This window comes from Diceros bicornis, chromosome 3 (genome assembly GCF_020826845.1).
Source record: "Diceros bicornis minor isolate mBicDic1 chromosome 3, mDicBic1.mat.cur, whole genome shotgun sequence".
NCBI lineage: Eukaryota > Metazoa > Chordata > Mammalia > Perissodactyla > Rhinocerotidae > Diceros > Diceros bicornis.
Genome location: NC_080742.1, coordinates 84,031,563 through 84,056,469, shown reverse-complemented (window position 1 = coordinate 84,056,469; position 24,907 = coordinate 84,031,563). Strand labels below are relative to the sequence as shown.

The 24,907-nt window shown below is 38.0% G+C and overlaps 1 protein-coding gene across 7 annotated transcripts in view; it reads left to right on the top strand.

The window, feature by feature from the left end:
- The first annotated feature begins 1,014 nt into the window (after positions 1-1,014).
- The window catches only part of CNOT4 (CCR4-NOT transcription complex subunit 4), a 133,733-nt gene continuing 109,840 nt past the window's right edge, over positions 1,015-24,907 (top strand). For 6 of the 7 annotated variants that reach the window (XM_058530779.1, XM_058530771.1, XM_058530773.1 and 3 more), the window contains exon 1: positions 1,015-1,083. The gene's annotated coding sequence lies outside the window, so the exon portion shown is untranslated. Of the gene's footprint in view, positions 1,084-9,708; positions 9,742-24,907 lie in introns of all 7 variants that reach the window. The other variant, XM_058530754.1, reaches the window with a different exon arrangement.

The window sequence follows — 24,907 nt, the reverse complement described above, 5'->3', positions numbered from 1 at the left end:
TGATTTTTGTGATTGAGGATTCCTCGGCGCTCGTAGGCATTGCGGGAGCATGCTTATATTCTTTTGGATGTATTGATGTGTGAGAAGTTTTGTGAACTTCGTACGCAGAGCTCTGCAGCTGGAAACCGAACTAACAATAATTTGCACCGAAGTCCGCATAATGTTAAGTTTATATCATCAGAAACACGTTTGTGTAAGTGCATGGGTCTTCCGTTTTCTCTTGAACCTCTGTGCAGGACAATTGAGGGCATTTCTTCACTGGAGATTAACGGTGAGGATGGGATCAAGGGTGGCGGCTCCAAAATGCGCAAACACAGGAAACAGGTTAATGCTCACTTTCCGCAAACACAAGTCAATTCAGTATCAAATTCTCATCCTAGATCACATCCCGCGCTCCTCTTAGCCCCAACCTGCCTCCCCCCGCCCCCTTCAATACCTATGGTGGGCGGGGCAGAGAAGAGCCGTTCTCAGCTCTCCCCAAATTGGTTAAGCTTGTCCCGGCTTTTGGTATGCCATATTTGAGCAAACGCCGAGGAAACGGAACCACTAACGAAGACTGCCGACCAAATGACAGCGGAGCAGCACACGCGGGCAGAGAAGGAAGCAAAACACGAAGGAAGGCAGTAGTCTAGCAGCCACGTGAGGTGGGCGAGCCCGTCAGCCCTCGCAGTGAGAACTTTAACTCCCGGCTTGCAGCTGGGCAGTTACCCTCCGAGGACTACAACTCCCAGGGTGCTGCAGGAGCGCCCCCCCCCCCCGCTGCTCCTCTCGCCCCTTCCCCGCCCCTCCCGCCGCTCCTCTCGCCCCTCCCCCGCCCCTCCCCCGCCCCTCCCGGCCTGATCGGCGTGCGCCTGCGCACGGGAGGTCGGAGGAGTCTTACCCTAATGTAAGATGGTGGCCCGTCTGGCTGTGGAACCCACCGAAAGCTGAGAGTCTCTCTCTCTCAGCGGTAAAGGTCGGACTCGCTGAAGCAATCAGGTCCGGTTCTGAAGAGGTTTTTCCCCGACGCTCGCTCAGTGGTCTCTTGTGAGGACGCGGCAGCGCGTGGAGTCGGCTAAGGGAAAAGCGAGGCAAGGCAGGAGGGTGAGTCTCTGCGGGGCTGGGCTTAGGGGAAACCCGGGGCTGACCGGCTACGAGAGAGCGGAGGCTTCGCGGGGACTGTGCAGGCCGCACCCCCCTTTCTCCCCACCCCCCGCCTCATCTTCACCCTCCTCCTCCTTGGTCTTCCTCCTCCTCCTCTAACTCCCTCTCCCCTCTACGCCACAGCAGTTAGCACCAGGAAAAGGGAGCGGGGCGGACGGCAGCGCGGCGGCGAGACCGACTCCTTCAGAATTTCTTCAATTGGGGAGGCGAGGCGGCTTCTTGTCTTCATCCCTCCCCGCTACGTTTTTGTAGGGGCAGGAATTTTAGGTCTCAGTCCTCCTTGTTTTCCCAGCCCCCTTTCCCTCTCTGACGTCCTTTCCCGGTGGCCCCCGTCTCCCAGGACCAAAGCCATCACTTCCACTCCGACCTGTGTTGTTGCTGCTCATTAATCCCACTGCTCATTTCCCACTCGTCTTGCTGCCTGGTTTTTGCTCCACTGCTACCACTCTGGAGTTAGCCTTTGCCCCCCTTTTGGGCTTGCAGTCAGCCCCCAGTCTATCCGCCACCCTCGAGCTTTTTCCGATTTGCAGGCTTTCCTTTAACCACATCTGTCATTTTCAAGCTGCCCCTGAAGTATGTAGATCATGCTGCTGGTCATTCTGACCCACCTGTTTCACAGCTTTTTGGGAGTTGGCCGTTCCTTCCCTCTTTTCTATACAGATTCCTTAAACATGCACTTCCAGAAAAAAGGATGCCCCGTGTTGGCCCCTGAAAAGTCAAGGAAGTTGGGGAGTGAATGAAGTGAGGTAGGATACTATTAAACGTTCTGAGTGAAGATCGTTTATTCAGGCTGCTCAGGAGAGGAACGTTTTCGTTTTGCTTTCCGTGATCTATTTGTGGATTATTCGCTCTGTTGGGACGTGGCGTTTTTTTTCCTTCTCATTTTGGACCAGTTTCTCCATGCTACTAAGCGTTCTTCTGAATTGCCTCTCCCCAGGACACTTAATGTGGGCTCTGATTATACCAACAAATATTAGCCTAGGCATTTCAAAATAAGGTAAATCTGGCACACAACCAAATTCATCTGTGAACTCCACAAGCAAATAGGAGTGATATTTTGATTATCTGCAGGTTATATGTGGGTTACAGATCCCTTCCATATTGAGAATTGATTATTGACTAAGTGAGTTGTATAGATGTTCAGCTTAATTGATGACATTTTATTTATGGTTTGAGTGGAAATTTCCTCTCCAGCTAATATCAGACTTAGTATTTTTGGATTTGGGAAGTTCTCTCTTTTAACATTTCTAGGATGGTAAGTATCTGAATACATTGTCTTCTCTTGAAAACCCATTAGGTATGTATGCAAAAGAAAAAATCGATTTTTTTTTTCCAAAATTAAATTCTTCATTTTTTCCAGAGAGGAAGGAGGCTGGGAAAAGAAATGACAAAGCTGTGTACATACATGCATTTGGTGGCACTCACTGTCGTTATTATCTACATTAAAAAGCAGACAACTAGAAGCAAGAGGTGGCTTAGTATGTCCGTGTTTTGGCGAAAGCTAAATTGAAATGTACTGACTAATGGCATAATGGGAAGAAGGAGCCTTTGCTATAATCAGACCACTGTGAAATAATTACCGGAAAAGCATTGATCAGATACATACATCTCAAGTTAAAACATAAATAAGACATGGGGTTCTTAAGATACATGTAAAAATGTTAAAAGTCATAGTAGCAATCTTATGCCACAATATTCCTCTTATTTGCAAAAGTAATAATATCTCTAGTGTAAATACAAATCCCTTTTAATCACTTTTGCACATTACAATATTGTTGTGATTTTTACAAATTTTACCTGCAATACTTGAGGAATGTTACATTTGGCATTATATTTACTTGACTGTGATAAATGGTTTGTTTTATCAAATATAAACCGAGGTTAGAAAAGCTATTTAGAAAACTTTTTTCCTTTCAGTCACTTAAGTCTTAATTTGGAAAAACTAAATAAATCTCTACTCTTCTGAGATTTGGAAGGAATTTATATAGCAAACCTTGTCCTAAGTTATGACTTAAGATTTAAGAAAAATATTACTTATGTTTAGTTTATCAGTAGGAACATATTTAATACAACTAATCTTCAACTCGAAGTAAAAAATGATTTCTTTTTTTTTGTAATACCCGGTAGAGAAGCTTTCCACTTTTGAACGAGCCTAACACAGGTTTAGAAACCTTGGCAGTCATACTTGGCTGAATTGTAAGCAGTATGTTCTCGGAGAGGACTGTTTATCTGGCAGAAGAGAATAAATGATTTTAATACATCTTTCCTTTTGTAAAGATATTTTGCCTCAATAAATATATTCTCAAGTAATTTTCTCCATGCCATACTTTTTTCCTGCAGTCATCAGATTCTTAGTTTCAGCACTCTGAAGTCAAAATAAATTTACTTTGGGGTCTTTAGCACATCTAAAGAAAATAGCTAAAGTTCTTTGGCATTTTGATAGGAAATAGGGAGCTGAGATGTCAAAATATTTTTGTATAGTTTAGGTTTTTAGATGTAACATTATGAACATTGCAGCTTCATAATCATGGTTTTTTTTTTTTTTTGATAGCTTGGAATACTTTCTGCCAGGTTCAATAATTGAATTCTTCAGATGAATAGATCATTTCTGTAGGAAGGTTTTTGAACGTGAACTACTTAAAGTTGATTATAAAATTTGTTTTCATAAAGTTGCATAGACAAATTTTTAATTTTGTTAGGATAAGACAATTATATAAAATGGCAAAATGTAGGAAAATTGTTTTGTGAGGCCCTTCAACTTCAGTCTAAATGGGAGCAGTAGTGATAACTTGCAGCTCATTACTTTGTACAAAAAGAGGGCGTTGCTTAAGGATGAACTCCTTAGGGGAGTGTTATTTTAAAAATGATTTTACATGTCTTAAGAGAATGAAAAAATATCTTCTCAGTTTAAGTAGTATGATTTTAGAAGTCTTCTATTTCTCTCCTTCCCTACTCCTGGTTTTAAGGTGAAGCTACACTCTTTATTTTGATGTTTTTTTTTTTTTTGCTGCCTGCAAGTAATATTTGATTGAATCTGTTTCAACTCAATGTTACTATTTTTGTAGACCATTCAAGTGAAGTAGAAAGTTTTAAATATTTATTTATTTATTTAGTGTGTGTGTGTGCACGCGCACGTGTGTGTGCGCTCGAGGAAGATCAGCCCTGAGCTAACATCCATGCCAATCCTCCTCTTTTTGCTGAGGGAAGACTGGCCCTGAACTAACATCCGTGCCCATCTTCCCCCAGATCTTCCTCCACTTTATATGGGACGCCGCCACAGCATGGCCTGACAAGTGGTGTGTCAGTGCGCGCCCAGGATCCGGGCCTGGGCCGCCAGCAGCGAAGCGCGCGCACTTAACCACTACACCACGGGGCTGGCCCCTAGAAAGTTTTAATTTGTGAAAACTTCGGCCTCTGCTGACAATTCAGTTAGCTTTCTGTCATTAGGTGTAGTACTCTTGACTTTTCGTGAAGGAAGTTGGTTCTAAAGAAAAACAGTAGGGAAATAGGTTATAGAGATTTTTTGTGTTCTAGAAATAGTATAACTAGAATGTACTACATACTTTTCTCAAAGGATTTCTTAATCTAAGTGGAACTTGTAAATGGTTTTCATCCCACTGGAATAGCATGTATTGTATAAAACTTGTTAACACATTCTGAGATTTTTAAAAATTTTTTGTTACCTCAGAGATACTAGGAAAAAAATCTGCAAATTCTGCATATCTGCCTATTATTATGCAAAATGTGGCAATATCCCTGATGTTTTAAAGATAGTAATATGTATTTTTTTCTCAAAAGTTGAGAGAAGACAAATTTTAAAGATGGCATCATTTTCTCAATTATTTAGTAATGAAAGGAAAGAAGATAAGTGGGACTTTTTAGTCACATATTTAGTGGTTTTCTGAAAGCACTTTTTTCAGAATTGTTTTTAATCTCATTATTACGTATTCTTCTTTATTAGTATAGTGTTGGTATAGTATAGTGTTCTTTTTTTTTTTTAATTTTTATTTATTTATTTTTTTCCCCCAAAGCCCCAGTAGATAGTTGTATGTCATAGTTGCACAGCCTTCTAGTTGCTGTATGTGGGACGCGGCCTCAGCATGGCCAGAGAAGCGGTGTGTTGGTACGCGCCCGGGATCCGAACCCCGGCCGCCAGCAGCGGAGCGTGTGCACTTAACCACTAAGCCACGGGGCTGGCCCTAGTATAGTGTTCTTTATTGGTATATTGTGTAGTAAATGTCAACTTTTTCAAGTGTAGTAATCCAGTGGGTTTTGTCACATTTCTTTTTCATAGTATCATCCTTTTATTTTTCATCCTTTTTATTTTTCAAAGAATAGTATCATCCTTTCAATCAGAAAGTAGTTTATAGAAGAGAAAATTTCAACACTCTTTTGGCCGCTTAGATAGCTTTCCCATAGCAGAATTTTTCTTTTACCAAAAGAGAGAAATTACATGCTATCAAAAAGAAGATGATTACTTATACTTGCTAGGAAAACTTAACTTTAAAGATAGTACGAGTACAAGGCAATTTGAATGTGAGTTTAGTTTTCTCCTAAGGAGTTTGTGAGGATGGTTTCATTCCTTCTAAACTCTGTTTATACAAGAGAGTTGTCCTGTTTTAAGCTCTAATTGCATTGGCTGATGGGCAGATGATATATAGCTATGAGGGTAAACCTTGCTCTTTGTATATGTGTGTGTGTCAGATATCTGTTCAAAATCAAATACTTTTTTTAGTTATGGTAACTAAAATCTTGCCTCTCGATTATTTAGAGAAAATATGGAGAAGGGGAAATCAAAATATTCAGATTGGTTTGTATATATGCCTAAAACCAGTTTGGAAAAAAAAGAAAAAGTCAAGGCAAAAATGCAGTGTACTTAGGAGAATAAAATGCCAACATTTAAAGAAAGTAGGTGTTGTATTACTGCTTTTGGAAGGAATTAGTGAATGATGTTATATAGAAAATAGTGATTGAATTTTGAAAAGTAGCTGTAGACTGAAATATCAAAGGGGTGGAGCATTTCTTAGCAGCAACAAACAGATACATTGTCATTAAGCCAAATATCTGAAATTTCTTAAGCATGTTTTTCAGTCTTTGGAATAAAGAGGACGTGCTAATTTTTCTGATTATTTTAGAATCTACTAATTCATTCCCTATTAAGGGCAATAGGTGTCTTCAGATTGTGGATTTCCTGAAGTAACACTGGCTGATTTGGGTTATTGAACATTGATTGTAGCAACCTTTTTTTTCCCCGTATATTCTGCCTTTCATGTTTTGCTTATGATTTTTTTCCAATGTTTTTAATTTTCAGCAGTTGTTTAGGTGGACCCTTTTGTGAATGCTGTGATTGAATGAAAACTTGAAATATAAACAGTTGCTTTTGGTGCTAAGGTTAAATTTTCTTTTGGTGGAGATCCGCTCTATTTTGATTAGATTTTTTCCTCTAGTTTTTATTAATTCTTTGATGAGAATGAGGATCATGGAAGTTCTCTGTCAAATTAGATTTTTCCGACATTTTTTTCTTACTCTAAATGGGGACCTAGGTATTTGTTGGGTAAAGAAAATGTTATGATGTATTTTGGTTTTGTCATTTAAGATGAAGTAAAGACATTATTAGTACTTTTTAAAAAATAAACTTATTAATGTGAAAAATTTTAAACAAATATAAAAGTAGACATGAACTTCTGTGTAGCTGTCATTTCAAAGATTATCAACTGATAGCCAATCTGGGTTCATCAATACCCCCACTTACTTTATCCCTTGTCCTCCTACTCTTTGACCTGGATTATTTTGAAGCACATCCTTATCAACACATTATTTCATTTGTACTAGAACTCTTTTGATGTAAAGTCTCTTGATTTTTTTTATCAGAATTATTCAATCAGCTTGTCTAATAGTCTTTGAGTACTTATTATAGACCCACTTCTTGGGAAATGGCCCAACTTCTTCTAAGAGTTTATTATCTTGTTAGGTATACTTTTGTAATAATATAACTGGTACTATCCGAAGCATTATACAAATAATATGTGGTACATATAGTTTGAGTCCAGTATGTTAGTGTAGGGATATCTTCAGACTAAAGTTAAGAGTGGAGCTTCCTGGAGAAAGTGGGACTTGAATAAAGAATATGTATTATCTGCATATAGGTGGAGCATCTCCAGAAGGAGAACATCCATACGTTTCATGTGGGGGATGGAAGCATGAGCAAATACTCATTGGTGGGGACCAACATGATGGAGAGGGTTATAAGGAGTTTGATCTCAGTGGACTAAGTGTTAGTTTCTGGGAATGGTGTCAGAGAAATTAGTATACTAGGGTAGAGCTAGATTATGAAAGGTGTATTCAGTGTCAGGTTGAATTTGATCTGCTAAGCAGTAAGGAGCCATTAGAGGTTGTGGGGGGGCAGAGGATGACATAATAAAAGTGCTTTTTAGGAAGAGTGCTCTTTCAGTAGTGTACAGCATATTTTGGGGTTGACGTGTTGAGTGTGAAAAATTAACGACTAGGCCACCAAGGTAAGGGGCCATCTGAGAGATGTTAGTGTGGAAATTCTACAGGATTTGGCAACTAATTGATTCCATTTGCTCTTCTGTCCCTTATATCCAGAAATGACACCAATGTTTCGAAGAATAGAGAACTGAGGACATGTGCCCTGTTTGTCTTTGGTAGTAAACTGTAATTTGTTATCCAAGCCCAGCTTTTGGAAAGGAAGTGAGACTTGATTACTCAGATAATAGTCTCAAAAAATTTCGTTAGAAAATAGCTACTAGTGTTTTCAAATAATTGTAGATATTCCCTGGGAAATAAGAGTTAGGAAAATAAAGAAAATCTTTATTATATGATAGTAAGAGATGGAACATATTTCATTTGTAAAAGAGAAATGTATACCTCATCTGCTTCTTACGTGTGTATGAATTCAGAAGGAGTATTAGGAAACTTATATTTGAACAGCCTATAGCCAGTATATATTATTGGATATCTATAAGGTTTAATAATGACCTGATTAGAGCAGAAGGAATGGCTGAAAATTCTGATGAAATAAGGCACTAAATATTGTCAGCTCCAAGCTCCCTTAAGGATGGATAAGTTTAGGTCAGCAGGCCAAAGAAGAATGTAGGGACATTATTAAATGAAAGTTTATTCTTTGATTTGTTTTAATACACTTTGGTTTGCAAAGGTATTAAAAACATCTGGTTAATCAACAGCCATATTTATTTGGAAATTTTTAAAAGTTCTGAGACCCTTGAAGTTATTCTTTTGTTTTTTTTGGTTTGTTGACTTTTCATTAAGCCAACTTTCTTCGTCTATTGTATATTTCTGGATAGCATGCTTTCTTTGTTTTGTGAAGGAAAATTTCACATTTTATCGTAAAGCAGGGGGAAGAAAGTAGATTTCTTGCTTCTGGCTTTGTAAATAGTAGGTGAATAATACTGTATTGCCGTTTATTCTCTTCCTGCTTTCTTCAGTAGCACATTTATTCCTTCTCTACTGCATTTAGCATGTGGATCTCAAGGATTCTCACAATTGAGTCTGAAAATGTCTCAAGCTTAGGGTGCTTCCAACTTCAAAATTAAATGTATCGTAATCCACCAGTCATTTTCTTTCCTGTATTATAATAGGTATGACCTACCATAATGCCATGGATTTTTTAGGTACTTGGGAAATATTAATAAGGGTAAAGATGATGATGCAATCTAGTACATTATTGGGGAATATCTATTTTTCATTGACATTCCTTCCATCCTAAGACCTCTTTAATCCTGGTAATGTGACAGAGCTATTTTTGACATTTTTTACTTCTTTATTTAGCTAGTCATGTGTGCTGATGGGTCACTAGAATAGCAAACTACTGACTCGTTGGAGGTTTGTTTTAATAGGGGTTTTAAAGTGTTATTTAAGATTGAATTGAGATCCCCTTTGTGCAGGAGAATCTTGAGAAGGTCTTATGCATCTTTCTCATTGCTACCCAGTCTATGTGGCAGGGAAGTAAATATCAAATATGCAGCATAGGAGAATCTTAGTATTTGAGAATATCTTCAGTAGTAGCTACCAATTTATTCTTTTCCCCAAGAAATTTTAATTTAATCCCGTGGAGTGAGGAGCTGCTTATAAGTGTCACAGTCGATGGTTGTGGGGAGAGGAGAAAATGGCTCCCTGCTCCAAAAAATCTCTCCCAGATTTTAATAACTTGAATTAATCTCAAATTATTAATATTTTTCATTCATACAGTTCTTGGGAGGGAGCTGATTTTGTATGAGTGCCTTGGGTAGCCAGGAGGATAGGTGCATTGTAAACCTAGGAAGAGACAGAAAATACAGTGGGAAGACTTCAAATTTTAATAATGGCTACGGTGCATTTTTGCCTAAGGCGTTAATGGCACTGGCTCCTTTGCTACCTTTGGCTACATACTTTTATGTTTTCTTTTCTAAGTTAGGCTGTCAGTACCAGTTGGGAAGGGTACCAACTTTAGCCTTTTCCAAGTGAAACTAGTATCCCTGTCTAGGCTTGTGCATTTTAATCTCTCCAGCTCAAAACCTGACCATTTTTATGTCTTTTCTCTGCCAGAAGGAAAGGGGAAATGGGAAAGAGATGAAAATGGTAAGTATGATACTCCCCATCTGCTAGTATGTTAGTGTTATATTATTTTAAGATTGTTTTATGGATGAACCTCTGCCTTTCATTTTTAATTTTATATAATAGCTTCATGAGGGGCTGATCCAGTGGCCTAGTGGTTAAGTTTGGCATGTTCTGCTTCAGTGGCCCGGGTTTGGTTCCTGGGCGCAGACCTACGCTGCTTGTTGGTGGCCATGCTGTGGTGGCAACCCACGTACAAAATTGAGGAAGCTTGGCACAGATGTTAGCTGAGGGCAAATCTTCCTCAAGCAAAAAGAGGAAGATTGGCAAGGGATGTTAGCTCAGGGTGAATCTTCCTCAGCAAAAAAAAAAAAAGCTTCATGAATTTACTAAATGAATCTTAGAAACCTTTTAAAGGTCCTTTGGCCGTAAAGTTGGTGATAGGTTGAAGACTACCTATATAAGTTAGATGCCTAGTGGTACTTTTTTGGAATTTCTTGCTTCTAGTAAAATCTTTTCTGTCATACTGGACCTTGTCCTAGATACAAATTTTGTTTCCACAAAGTAAAGCTAGTAGTCTTTCTTTAAGGTAGTTACTCTCCCTACATTGTATGCAAATCTATTTTGATCCTGATGACAGTAAAATACTTTAATATAGGCATGCTAACAAAAGAACGTTTCTTAAGTCTTGTGTCACCATATATTCTGTTGTCATGCCTAGCAATTATTTTCAGCAGCTTTGGAGAACTCTGAATAAGATATGATGTGTTTGTGTTTACAGATTGTGCTTTTTATTATGTACTACTAAAGTCCACAATTTTTAAAACTTGGCATGATAAAGGAAATATTGCTCTTCAGTATTTGGAGTAAAGGACTAATTAAAGTGATTTTTCATAGTTGAACATAGTTTTCAACAGCCTATAGTTTTCCTTGTAAGCCTTGTGAACTCTTCCTATTTTTATTTATTGTTCCTACTGGGAGTATGCAGTATAGTATGGAGTCAGATTGCCTGAGTGTGAATCTTGGCTCTACCACTTAGTACTTGTCAGACTTTGGGTAAGTTACTTTACCCTGTCTGGGCCTCAGCTTCCTCATTTGTAGGATGGAGATACAGATTGCTGTGTGGAATAAAAGAATTAATGTATGTAAAGTGCTTGGAATAGTGTTCAGCACATAGTAAGCCCTATATAAGTGTTTGCTGTTTTTAAACATTTGAAGGAATCAAAAAACATCTATTTTTGAAGACATTTTTTTTTAATTTTTTTAATTGATGTTTTAATAGTTTATAACATTGTGAAATTTTGGGTTGTACGTTTTTTTTTGTCCATCACCATATATATGTCTCCCTTCACACCTTGTGTCCACCCCCTACCCCCATTGCCCCTGGTAACCACAATACAGTTTTCTCTGTCCATGTGTTGTTTATATTCCACATATGAGTGAGATCATACTGTGTTTGTCTTTCTCTTGCTGGCTTATTTCACTTAACATAATACCCTCCAGGCCCATCCATGTTGTTGCAAATGGGACGATTTTGGAAGACTTATTTTTTTATTCAGTACACTTTTTTATGTCTAGGTAGTAGTTATTTTACCAGCTGAATGCACAGATAGTGTTTGAAGGAGTAATCAAAGGACTGGCCTGCCTGGAATTCTTTCGAATCAGAGAGTAATGGAAAATGAACCTGGATAGGTATGATAGAAAGTGATTGTGGAGTGTTTTGAACTAAGGCAGGGAAATTTAGATGTGGTTGATAGAGGGGAATCATTGCAAGTTTTTTTTTTTTTTTTTTAAAGTCAAGAGAGTGATGTGTTTAAAATAGTATTTAGGGAAGATGGTTTTGAGTGTCCTTAGTAGCATAGAATTATTTGGTTTTATGTGGACAGGAGGATTTTTTCTTTTTTTTTGGGTCTATTCTGTTAACTGATTTATCCAAAGGACCCAAACAGTGCCTGGTAGATAGTAGGTGTTCAATAAATATTTATTGGATGAATGAACCTTATGGAAGATTGAGATAACAGAGAGGGAAGCATAAAGGACCCTAGTTAAACTTTTGGGATTTCTACCTTTAAGGGTTAGAAGTGAAACAGGTATTAAAGGAACAGTTGGAGAGGTAGAAGGAAGATGGAAAAGTCTGTCTCTGAAAACAAAGGAAGAGATTTTCCAGGAAAGTGAAGTCACAGATAGGGATAGAGGGATCCAGAATGGTACTGCTTCTATTTCAAGAAGATGAAAAGAAATTGACATAGTCCAATAAAACGTTCAAGGAGAATGAGGATAGAGAAAGCCCTTTGGCTTGTGGTGTGATGATCACTAACGTTATTAGAGCAATTTCAGTAGACTGGGAATGTAAGTCACATTGGGGGGAGGTTAAGGAAGATAGTAAGTGGAGGCTACAGGTAAAGACCATTCAGTCTAGAAAAGGACTGTAAAAATGGCAAGAAGACAAGTTATTATTTTATTTTATTTTTTCCCCAAAGCCCCAGTAAACAGTTGTATGTCATAGTTGCACAGCCTTCTAGTTGTGGTATGTGGGACACGGCCTCAGCATGGCCGGAGAAGCGGTGTGTTGGTACGCGCCCGGGATGCAACCCGGGCCGCCAGTAGCGGAGCGTGCGCACTTAACCGCTAAGCCACGGGGCCGGCCCAAGAAGACAAATTATAATAGCAGCTTTCATAGTTATTGATTGTGTACTATGAGAGACTCTATTAGTGATGGGAAAACTTGAGGCAGTTTGTGCTAAATGTTCTTAAGTTGCATAGTAGAGAAGGCTTATTGCTGCATCAAGGCTCTGCCACCTACTAACTCTGTAATCTTGGGGAAAGTTGCTTAATCTTTTTGTGCCTCAGTTTTCTCCCTTATAACATGGAGGCAATGGTTGCACCTATTTTATAGGTGGTGAGAATTACATTATTTAATATTTTTAAAACACTTAGAACAATGCTTGATATGTGGTAAACATTTGATAAATGTTAGCTATTATTATCATCCACTGCTGAAGTGAGGTAGAGTAGGATTGGAGGCTCGAAGAGAAGAAATAGAAAAAAAAAAAAAAGAAATTAATAAAACTGTTGCCAAGTAGTGGCAGGAATTAAATGGAAAGGTCTTAGAAGCTTTGCTCTGGCTGTTACCTCTGCCTGGAGAACAGTTTTCCAAATATCCACATTGCTATCTCAGCTCCTTCAGACCTTTGCTCCAATGGTCTCCTTTCAATAAGGCCTACCCTGACTATTTATTAATAGTTAGAATCCAGGCACCTTTCACCCAATATTTGCATTGTTTTACTTTTTTCTATAATACTTACCTTTGCACATATCATGTAATCCACTTATTCGTTATATATACTGTTTGTTGTAGATCTCCATCTAGTAGGGTAGGGATATTTTTTCTTTGATTTATCCCAGGTTCTGGGAATAGTACTTGGTACATAGTAGGAGCTCAGTATATGCTTGCTGAATAAATAAATTATTTTACCATTGAAGTGGGATGGGTGGGGAAATGAGTTCAAGTGCTGGTGGTGATAGTTTTTGGAGGAGAGCCAATTTTCTGAGATCCATGGACACTGCATAGAAGTTGACCTTCTCAAAGACTTCCTCTTCTATCTCAGATGTGTTTTCTGAGTCCATTTTGGTCCTGGTTTTCCTGGAAATCACTTGGGAAACTCATTTATGTGAGGAAAGGAAAATATAAGATGAATCTCTTTTTTTGCTATAGTAATTGTATTTTACATTTGATTAGCTAATAAAAGTTTATCTTTGAGTGATTATTAGATGTTAGGCACTGTTCTAATCTCTTTATATTATTAATTTTTAAAAATTCTACAACTGCCTTACAAGTACATTACAGTTTCCTTGCAGGCCATCATTAGGGGTAAAGGAGAAGCCCTTTGCACTTGAGGCTAAGAACGTGCTTCCCCAGGGGCCAGCCCGGTGGCGCAAGTGGTTCAGTGCGCACGCTCCACTTCGGCGGCCCGGGGCTCGCCAGTTCAGTTGCCCAGCACGCACCGATGCACTGCTTGTCAGGCCATGCTGTGGCGGCGTCCCGTATAAAGTGGAGGAAGATGGGCATGGATGTTAGCCCAGAGCCAGTCTTCCTCAGCAAAAAGAGGAGGATTGGCAGATGTTAGCTCAGGGCTGATCTTCCTCACAAAAAAAAAAAAAAAGAAAAAGCATGCTTCCCCAGACTGTTATGTTCTGTTGACAGGGAGCTTCTGATACCTCATTCTTCCCTCCAACACTTACAGCCTTGACACTATTACTTGCCTGAAGTCCATCCGGACTAATCTCTTTATATCTCTTTTTTTTTTTTTTTTCTGTGAGGAAGGTCAGCCCTGAGCTAACATCCATGCTACTCCTCCTCCTTTTGCTGAGGAAGACCGGCTCTGAGCTAACATCTATTGCCAGTCCTCCTCCTTTTTTTCCCCAAAGCCCCAGTAGATAGTTGTATGTCATAGTTGCACATCCTTCTAGTTGCTGTATGTGGGACTCGGCCTCAGCATGGCTGGAGAAGCAGTGCGTCGGTGCGCGCCCAGGATCTGAACCAGGGCCGCCAGCAGCGGAGTGCATGCACTTAACCGCAAAGCCACGGGGCCGGCCCTTTCTTTATATCCTTTATCTCTTTTTATGTCAGGCACCACCAGTCTCCCAGGTGACACTTCATGTCTCACACTTTAATCCACACAAGGTTCTGAACATTTCCTATTTTTTCACTGCTCTCCATCATCAGCAAAATTTTCTATGTCCTTGTTTTTTATTCCTGAACATTTCCTCTGCTTTCTACCTTTCTGAAGACACTGCTTCCCCTGCAGCCTTCTTATGTGTTGGCTATTGATTTTTTAATTTTTTTCTTATATGCCATCATCAGGGGTCAGTGGGGAATCCCATGCACTGAAATTTAAGACTACATTTCCCATTCTGACCTCCTCCATTGCACAGGAGTTGAAGAGGGAGCCTGGTTCCACTGAGCCTGGAAATGGGGCAGATGTCTTTCATTCCCCTCTCCTGCCTAAAACTTGTCTGTTAACAGGTTATATTGTCTATAAACCCTCATGTTTGCTGGCATCTACTGCACCCTCGGTTATTCCTTATCTTGCCTTTTTTTTTTTTTTGATCAGGAAGATTAGCCCTGAGCTAACATTTATTGCCAGTCCTCTTCTTTTTGCTGAGGAAGATTGGCCCTGGGCCAACATCCTTGCCCATCTTCCTCTACTTTATATGTGGGACGCTTACCATAGCGTGGCTTGATGAGCAGTGCATACGTCTGCACTCGGGATCCGAACACACGAACCCTGGGCCGCCAGAATGAAGCGTGTGAACTTAACCACTATGCCAGTGGCCCAGCCCCTTATCTTGCCTATTTTGGCTCCTAGCTCACTGTCATTTTTGCTGACACTATGCCTCTTTTAATTCTTGGTAATTTCAACATATACCATCTATGGTCTTTCTAATACTGTGGCCTTTTAAGTTCTAAAATTCCTCTTCCCTAATGATCTTGCTGTCCACCCTATCTCAGCCCCTCATTCCATGTTCATATCTTACACCTTGTTATTACTAATAACTTGAACCCCTCCATGATTTTCAGTTCATGCAATGCCCTCTCTGACCACCATCTACCTTTTCAGCTCATTCCACCAAGTACACCAACTCAGCAATCTTTTACTGTCATAAGGACCTCCAGTCCACAGATTCTGTTCCATTTTCACTGTTTCTTGCCCCCTTCCTTTGTTCTCTTCTTACCTAGTATCCATTCATTACCTGATGATAGATCATTATAGTCATTCCCTTTTACATGCCCTCACCTCCCTTGCTCCTTTCTTGCTTTCTTCATACTTAACTTGGCAAAACCTAAACCCTAGTTAAATTCTCTGAGTACTTCATGTCTGCACCTGTACAGCTGAAAGTGAGTGAAGAAAAATACAACTATGATGACCACTCTCATTTTAAATTCATGTTAAGAAATCTCAGATGGCCCTTAATATTGTCTCTGAGTCATAGTCTATTTCTTTACTCTCTTCAGTTTCCCCTCTCCTAGGTGACTTAGTTTATACCTTTGCCTTTCTCCTCAAACTTCCAACCCTCCTTCTCATATTCACTCTCCGTTGGTGGACCTGTTTTCTATTTCATTGAGAAATTAGAAGCAGTCAGAAGAATTGTTATAGACTCCACCACCACATCTAGGTACCTACTGAACTGATTCACAGACCTTGCCTGCCTTCTCTTACTATAGATACGTCTTTGCTTCTGTCTAATCCCAGTTCTTCTGATTAATACATTAGATCCCATCCCCTTTCATTTACTCTGGACCTTGCTGTAGCAGATCTCTCCCTTCTCTGTATATCATCAGTTCTTCCTTCTCTTCTGGATCATTCCCATGTCAGTGTGTAAACATGCCGTTATTTTTCTTATCATAAAAATATCTTCTCTCGATCACTCTTGCTTGCTCTTCTCTATTTCCATTGCTGCAGAACCCCTTAAAGCATTGTCTAAATGAGTTTGTTCTAGTTATTTTCTCAGGTTCTCTCTTATGTCTATTCCAGTCAGGCTTTTGCCCCTACCACTGTACTAAGATTGTTATTGTTCATGTCTCCCAACAATGACATTGTTAAATCTGGTAGTCAGTTCTTTGTCTTATGTGGTCAATCTACATTTGATAAAGTTATTTTCTCTGTCTTCTTTGATATACTTGTTTACTTGCCTTTTAGGATACCACATTCCTTTGGTTTTCTTCAGAACTCTTGAGCTGTTCCTCCTTAGTCTTTCTTGATAGATCCTCCTCTTTGCCTACCTCTAAACAGTGGAATATCCCAAGGCTCAGTCCTTGATTATTATCTCTATCTACCCACACTCCCTTGGTAATCTCTGCTAGTTTCATGGCTTTGAATACCTTGTTAATATTGATGACTCTCAAATTGATTTCTTCAGTCCAGGCCACTCTCTTGAACTCCAGATTTGTATATCTAATTGCCTACTCAATATCTCCACCTGAATGACTGTTAAACATCTCAAACTCAACATGTCCAAAATGGATTTTTGCTCTGCCCTCCCAAATCTGCCCTCCTGTACCTGCTTCACCTACATAGCCTTTCTCATCTCAGTTGTTGGCAGCTTCAAGTTGCTCAGGCCAGAAACCTTGGAGACATTCTTGATTATCTTGCTCTCACATCCTACATTCGTTCCATCAGGAAATTGTTGGCTCTACCTTTAAAACACGCAGAATTCAACCAGCTTTCACCATCTTGATAGCCACCATCATCTCTTGCTGGGTAGTTGCAACAGCCTTCTAATTGATTTCCCTGCTTTTACCCTTTTCTATAGTCTGTTGCTAACACAGCTGTCAGAATGATCCTTTGAAAACACAAGTCAGATGGCAAGAGATTTTGCTCCACATTTAAGAAATTTCACGAGTTGATAAGATTAGAGATTATTCTGGTCTGTCTTATTATACTAAAGCTTGTCAGCTTGGAAAGCGTATTTATTGTAGGCTTTGATTATGCCAATTTTTATGGGTGGGGAAGGAGTTGTCAGGAATAGTTTATGGCCTTCCTCTTTTTTCCTCACTAACCCTGCCTTCTTCCACCCTGTACCCAGAAAGACTTGACACCTATATCCCTGAGGAAATTGGAAAGAAGAGTCTGATTGGTTGCTATTCCAGAAAGTGACCACCCTTTCTTAACAGAAGTCTGTTGTTATTTCACTACTACCTCTGACCTCCCTCCTTGAGCAACACTTGCTTTCTCCTCAACCCCCGCCAAATTTAGTGTCCTCCCTCTACCTCTGCCCTTTCTCTGTTTTTTCCTACTTCCAGCTGGAAATGTTGTATTTCTTTAGACTTTTGGTTCTATTCGAATTAGTATTTTACACTCTAAACTCTCTTTTCAGATATCCTGAAACCCATTCTTAAGGCTCCAATGTGAGTTGGTTTTACTTCTGTTAATAAAGTTTCCAGAATGATAGTGAATATGATAGTAAAGGGGAAATTGATACAAATAGGTGAAGAAGAAATCATGTGTAAAATTGTGGGGAAAATGAAAGTTATTTTTATTGGGTACTCTAAAGGTACTTGTCATAATGCTAATGATTTCTAGAGGAGTTATACTGTACTACATGTAAAGAAGCTTGGAGATTGGTTGGCAAAAAAAGAAATTCACAGTTCATTTCTCTTATCTCTATACATTCTTTTCTCTGAAGGCAAATGTTCTCTAATCAGTTTTCCTTTGATTCTCTTTCAGAGAGTTCTCTTGTACTGGGATCAATGATCATATCACAAATTGTGGTATTGTGTATACATTACTATTGATTTCGAATCCTTTCAGATTATCGTACTTAATCTCTTTGTCCGAAGGTAGATGTATACCTGTTTTCTTAAGCCATTTCTTAGACCTGTATTGTCTAATGTGGTACCCACGAGCTATATATGGGGCTGTTGAGCACTTGAAATGTGGCTAGTCTGAATTGAAACGTGTGCTAAGTGTAAAATACCCACTGGAGTTTGAATCTTTAGTATGAAAAAATTATAAAATATTTTGTTAGTAACTTTTAAAATAATGATTACGTATTGAGTTGATAATGTTTTATCTACTGGGTTAAGTAAAATTAATTATCTGTTCTTACTTTTTCTTGAAGTGGCTAGTAGAAAATTTAAAATTATATATGTGGTTTGCATTGTATTTCTCCTGGACACTGCAGTCTTAAACTTACCTTTCTCTTTGCCTTAACACTTTTAGAGTTATTTTAACTCAGTTAATGATCTGTTATATATTTGCTAAAAATGGTTGTGGTATCATGTATTATAAAATAAATTTTTTTCCTGAAGTTAAATAGTTTTATGTTGTTATCCTTCTTAGTATTAACTTTCTCAAACCCTGAGTTTTCTTTATTTTTTTAACCATTTAACTTTTGCCGTACCCTGCTCATGGTACTGCATAAACATAAGTTATTCTTTCTCTACATTGCCTAGAAGAATTTTGAAGGAGGAATTTAAAGTAAAAAGTATCAGAGTTAATCTTTTATTTACTTCTTAATGTTAGAACTATGAATAGTACATTTTACAATCCTTCCGTTATTAACGTATAATTTAAAAATTTAAAGTAAAGGCAATTTGTATCTGGTAAAAAAGAAAATGGATTAAAAATTTTACATATAAGAAAAGAGGTTTTGTTTCCTTGAACATAAAACCCAGCAAACAAATAAATAAGCAAAAACACCTGCACTGACTCAGTCTGCTGTCACAGGTTTTATAAACTTTCATAAACTTGGACCTCAGCAGCCATTACTGCTGTTTTTCCCCTCATGTTATACTTTAAAGATGTAAGTTCACAGTTTTATTTATATTACCTTTTTTGGTCTGTTGAAAAAAAGATTCGTGTTGGATTCAGTGAATGCTTTTTAGAGTTAAGCCTTGAACTGTGTTTAAAACCAAGTGGCATGTAGTTCAGATCTGGATAGTTTTTAAGTGAACAACTGATTATTGGGTAGCTGTGGATTATTTAAAGGGAGATGTTGACTTCTGAGCTTCAAAGTATATTTCAGAGTAATCCGTGATACGCTGTTACCATAAAGGTCTTAAGAAAAATGGCTTTGTTAGACATTTGAAAATAATTTATTTACTGGAGAACTATTTTCATTATTCTCAGCCGCTCAAAAAGGCCACAGTACGTACATAGGTATTGAAGATTATGCAAAAGCACATTCACAAGAAGAGTGTATGAGAAGTAAAAGAGTTCGGGCCAGCAAACTTGAATCTTTTTTTAAAATGATTGGAATTGATAAAAAATAGGTTTTATAAACAAGGACAAAAGGGGAAAAGAAGCTATCCAGGGAGAAAAGAACAGAGATAATATAAATAATAGAAACTGTTGGAAGGAAGAAGAAACGTGAGCTCACTAAAGTTCACATTCTTAGATGCTCAATGGCAGGATAACTTTGATAGACTGAAACAAAGATTTTGCTACTTGTCAATTTTCTGATTTTAGAATATCCTGTTTACCTTTTTGGTTCCTCCTAAACTTTGAGGGTAGGTCTGATTTCTGTTGGCTGTGCAGGCTTAGATATCAGTTGATCCATAAGAATAGTTTCTGAATCCATCTCTGTATCAAATGTTGTTTTTTATTGCTGAGTAGTTCTTCACTGTGTGGATATACCACGGTTTGTTTAACCATTTACCTGTTGCTGGATATTTGGGTTGTTTTTAGTTTTTTGGTTCTTACTAATAGAGCTGTTATGAATATTTCTGTATAGATTTTTGTGTGAACATAAGTTTTCATTTCTCTGGGATAAATGTCCAAGAGCACAATTGCTGGGTCATCAGGTAAGTGCATATTTAGTTTTAAAAGAAGCCGCAAGACTATTTTCTGGAGTTGCTGTATGATTTTGCATTCCCGCAAGCATTGTATGAGTGCTTCAGTTTTTCTGCGTTCTAATCAGGTTGAGTGTTGTCCCTGTTTTTTATTGTAGTCTTTCAAATAGGTATGTAGTGATATCTCATTGTAGTTTTAATTTGCATTCCTTAATGGCTAAAGATGTAGAACGTCTTTTCATGTGCTTATTGGCCATTCATGTACCTTTGGTAAAATGTCTGTTTATATCTTTTCCCCGACTTCTATTTGGAATTTTTTTTGCTGTTGAGTTTTTGAGAGTTCTTTATATATTTGAGGTGCAAGTTCTTTGTCAAATACGTGATTTGCAAATATTTTCTCCTAGTCTGTAGCTTGTCTCTTCATCGTCTTCATAGGGTTAGTCACACAGCAAAAGTTTTTAATTTTGTTGAAGTCCAATATGTCAGTTCTTCCTTTCATGTATTGTGCTTTTTGTGTCAACTTTAAGAACTCTTTACCCAGTCCTAACTATTGAAGATTTTCTCTGTAAGTTTTTTCTAAAAGTTTTATAGTTTTACATTTAAATGTATGATCCATTTTGAGCTAATTTTGTATAAAAAATGAGGTTTAGGTTGAGGTTCTTTTTCTTTTAAGTCCAGTTGCTCCAACATCTGGTGGAAAGGCTATCTTTCCTCCATTGAATTGCTTGTGTATTGTTGTCAAAAATCAGTTGGGCATATTTGTGTGGACCTATTTCTGGATTTTCTGTTCTGTTCTACCCATCTGTCTCTCTATCAGTACCACACTGTTTTGATCACTGTAGCTGTGTAGTAAGCCTCAACATCAGGAAGAGTGATTCCTCCCACTTGATTCTTATTTTTCAAAATTGCTTTAGGTCTTGTAGGACCTTGTCCTTTCCATGCAAACTTTAGAATAAGCTTATCTATACCTACAAAAAATCTTTCTGGAATTTTGCTAGGAATTGCATTACACATGTGCATCACTTTGGGGAGTATTGATATCTTTACTATTACTATGTTGTGTCTTCTAATCAATGAACATGGCAAAGCTCTCCACTTATTTGGGTCTTCTTTGATTTTGTTCATCAGCATTTTGTAATTTTCAGTATTTGGATCCTGCACATGTTTTGTTAGATTTATACCTAAGTATTCATTTTCTTTGGAGTGATTGTAAATGGCATTGTATTTGTAATTTCTAATATGTATTTTCACATGTTTATTATTAGTATATAGAAATGTGATTGATTTTTGTGTGTTAATCTTTTATCCTGTGACCTTGCAGAACTCATTTATTAGTTCTAGGGGATTTTTTTGTAGATGGCTTGGGATTTTCTAGGCAGAAAATCATGTCACCTGCAAACAGAGATGGATTTTATTTTTCCTTCTGTTCCAATCTGTTTGCCTTTTATTTCCTTTTCTTACCTTATTTACTGGCTAGAGCTTCCATAACTGTGTTGAATATGATTGGTGAGAGCAGCCGACCTTGCCTTGTACTTGAGCTTAGGGGAGAAGCATATAGTTTTCACCATTAAGTTGTGATGTTAGCTCTGGTTTTTTTTTTTTTTTTTTTTTTGTGAAGAAGATTAGCCCTGAATTAACATCTGTGGCCGATCCTCCTCTTTTTGCTGAGGAAGATTGACCCTGGGCTAACGTCCATGCCCATCTTCTTCTACTTTATATGGGACACCGCCACAGCATGGCTTGACAAATGGTATGTGGGTCCGTGCCATGGATCCGAACCTGCAAACCCCGGACTCTTGAAGCAGAAGACGTGAACTTAACCATTATGTCACCTGGCTGGCCCCGTGCTCTGGTTTTTTTCCAGATGTTCTTTACCAAGTTGAGGAAGTTCCCCTTTATTCCTAGTTTACTGAGAATTTTTACTGTGAATTTTGTCAAATGCTTTTTCTGTCAATTGATATGATCATATAATTTTTCTTCTTTAGCCCTTTGATGTGGTAGATTACCTTGATTGATTTTCAAATGTTCAACCAGCTTTGCATACCTAGAATAAATCCCAATAATCTTTTTATATATTTCTGTATTTTATTTGCTAATATTTTGTTCAGGATATGTGCATCTAAGTTCATGAGAAATATTGGTCTGATGTTTTTGTTTTTGTTTTTTGGCACTGTTTGTGTAGTGTTGGCGCCAAAGTAATATTGGCCTGATAAAATGAGTTGGGAAGTCATTTTATATCTCTTCTCTTTTCTGGAAGAGATACTGTAAAGTTAGAATTAATTCTTTAAATTTTTGATAAAATTCTCCACTGAGGCCATCGGGGCCAAGGGATTTCTTTTTCCTGAACTTTTAATCTATGAATTCAATTTCTTTAATGGTTATAGGGACTATTCAGATTATCTGTTTAATCTTGGTTGAATTTTGACAATGTATGGTTTTTGAAGAATTGGTCCATTTTTTCTAGGTTGTTGAATTTATAAGTCTAAAGTTGTTCTTAGTATTTCCTTATTGTCCTTTTAATGGCTGCAGGATCTGTAGTGATAATCCCCCATTTTATTCTTTTTTTAAAATTTTTTTATTTTTTGTGTGTGAGGAAGATCAGCCCTGAGCTAACATCCATGCTAATCCTCCTCTTTTTGCTGAAGAAGACCGGCTCTGAGCTAACATCTATTGCCAATCCTCCTCCCTTTTTTTCCACCAAAGCCCCAGTAGATAGTTGTATGTCATAGTTGCACATCCTTCTAGTTGCTGTATGTGGGACGCGGCCTCAGCATGGCTGAAGAAGCGGTGCGTTAGTGCGCACCCGGGATCCGAACCCGGGCCGCCAGTAGCCGAGCGCGCACACTTAACCACTAAGCCACGGGGCCGGCCCCCCCCCATCTTATTCTGATATTTATGATTCCTGTCTTTTCTCTTTTTTGTCTTTGTCAGTCTTGCTAGAAATTTATCAATTTCATTTTTTTGTTTTTACAAAGAACCAGCTTTTTGTTTCATTAGTTTTTCTCTGTTTTTCTGTTTTTAATTTTATTGATCTGTACTCTTTATTATTTCCTTCCTTCTGCTTGCTTTGAGTTTATTTTCCTTTTCTTTTTGTAGTTTCTTGAGGTAGAAGCTAAGATTATTAAGACCTGTCTTTTTTTCTGATGTAAGCGTTAACTGCTATAGATTTTCCTCTGGGCAGTGCTTTAGCTGCATTTCACAAATTTTGATATGTTTTCATTTTCATGTAGATATATGTATTTTAACTTTTCTTTGAGACTTCATCTATGGCTTATTCAGTAGTTTGTTGTTAAATTTCCAAATGTGGAGATTTATTGAATTCTGGTTGGATTCCATTAAGGTGGAGAAACATACTCTGTATAATTTCAGTTCTTGGAAATTTGTTGATCTTTGTTTTATGGCCTAGGATATTGTTTATCTGGATGAATGGTCCATGGGTGCTTGAAAAGAATGTTTGTTCTGCTACTTATTTTTGATCCTACCTACACTTACTGGAATACCACCTACCTTTTCCAGTGCAACTCTCTCCTTACTCTCTGCCCCATCTATTCTGTTTGGTTCATGTTCCTTATTATTGATTTGTTTAGCATCATTAACAATTACTTTCTTTTTATTCTTATTTTCTCCTCTTAGAATTCTTTACTTCCATGTCTCATTTGACATTTTCTGTAGTTTTAAAGAAAATTTAATATTCTTTGTCACTAGTTTTTATGTTGACAGTATAATTTGTGCTTATATTAGTGGCAAATTGACCTTGAAATGTTACTACTCCAAGGTGAAATATGGTGGTGCAGTTTTGTTATTCTTTCAAAAGCCACCCACAAAGTATGATTATCTGGATAAACTTGGATGGAATGAGGAGTTATATGCAAAGCATATTACTAGGCATTAAATCAGAGGAAAATTTACGTCCTCGGGGCTCTTTATGGGCCACAAGATGAATGCCTCAGCAAAGGTTCTAATAGTATAAGATGACAGACACCAGATGCTTACTGGAGAGGTACTAGAGGAATTCAGAAAAGGAGTAATTAAAGAATGTGGACAGGATTAATTTGTGTGGTCTTGTGAAAAGATATTCTTAAATGAGTGGTAGATGGAGTGAGAAAGGAAGTTGAAACTGGGGAACATTATCTGTATAAGGGGGCTGTGAAGCCAAAATGAGCATGACCTGTGGGAAGGAGAGTGAGGAAGACATTTTGGGAGGCAGCAGGGTTATGCAGTAATGTGAAGGTAGAGAGAGGGTTCCTGAGCGCCAAAAAGAATTTAATTTTGAGCAGGGGGCAGTAGCTGATTTAAGGATTCTTAATCTGAAGAGTAACTTGAAGAATGCAGTATAATGCATTGGCGTAACCTGGGAGCTTGTTAGAAATGCAAAATTTAATACCCCGCCTCAGACCTACAGAGTAAGAATCTGCATTTTTAACAAGATACTCAACTGATTTGTATTCATGATGAAGTTTGATAAAGCACTGTTAATCAAACAGAACTGTGTGCCAATTGGATTCTAGAGGAGAGAGATTTCATTTAGATCTTGTATTAGTTATCCAGTTGAAATGGAGACCAAAGGGCTTGTAAGAGAGACCTATTAAAGAAAGACAGTCAATAGCATTTAATGACCAGGGTTTAGAGAAGGGAGGAGAGTGCTAAATCAAAGATTATGATCAAGTTTTGTCCCTGGGCAACTGAAAACTGGGTGGGCCATTGATGGGAAATAAAAAGCCTGGGTGACATAAAAAGCTGTGATTATTCTTTATTCCCAGGCCACTAGGACTTTTTGTGAACCGAAAATCAGCATAATAATACACTGGAGGAAATCTTGAAAAAGGAATGAAAAAAACTCTTAAAACTCCAAAATCCTAAAGTAAACAGCATTTTCATTTTTTTTTTGCAAGTTGT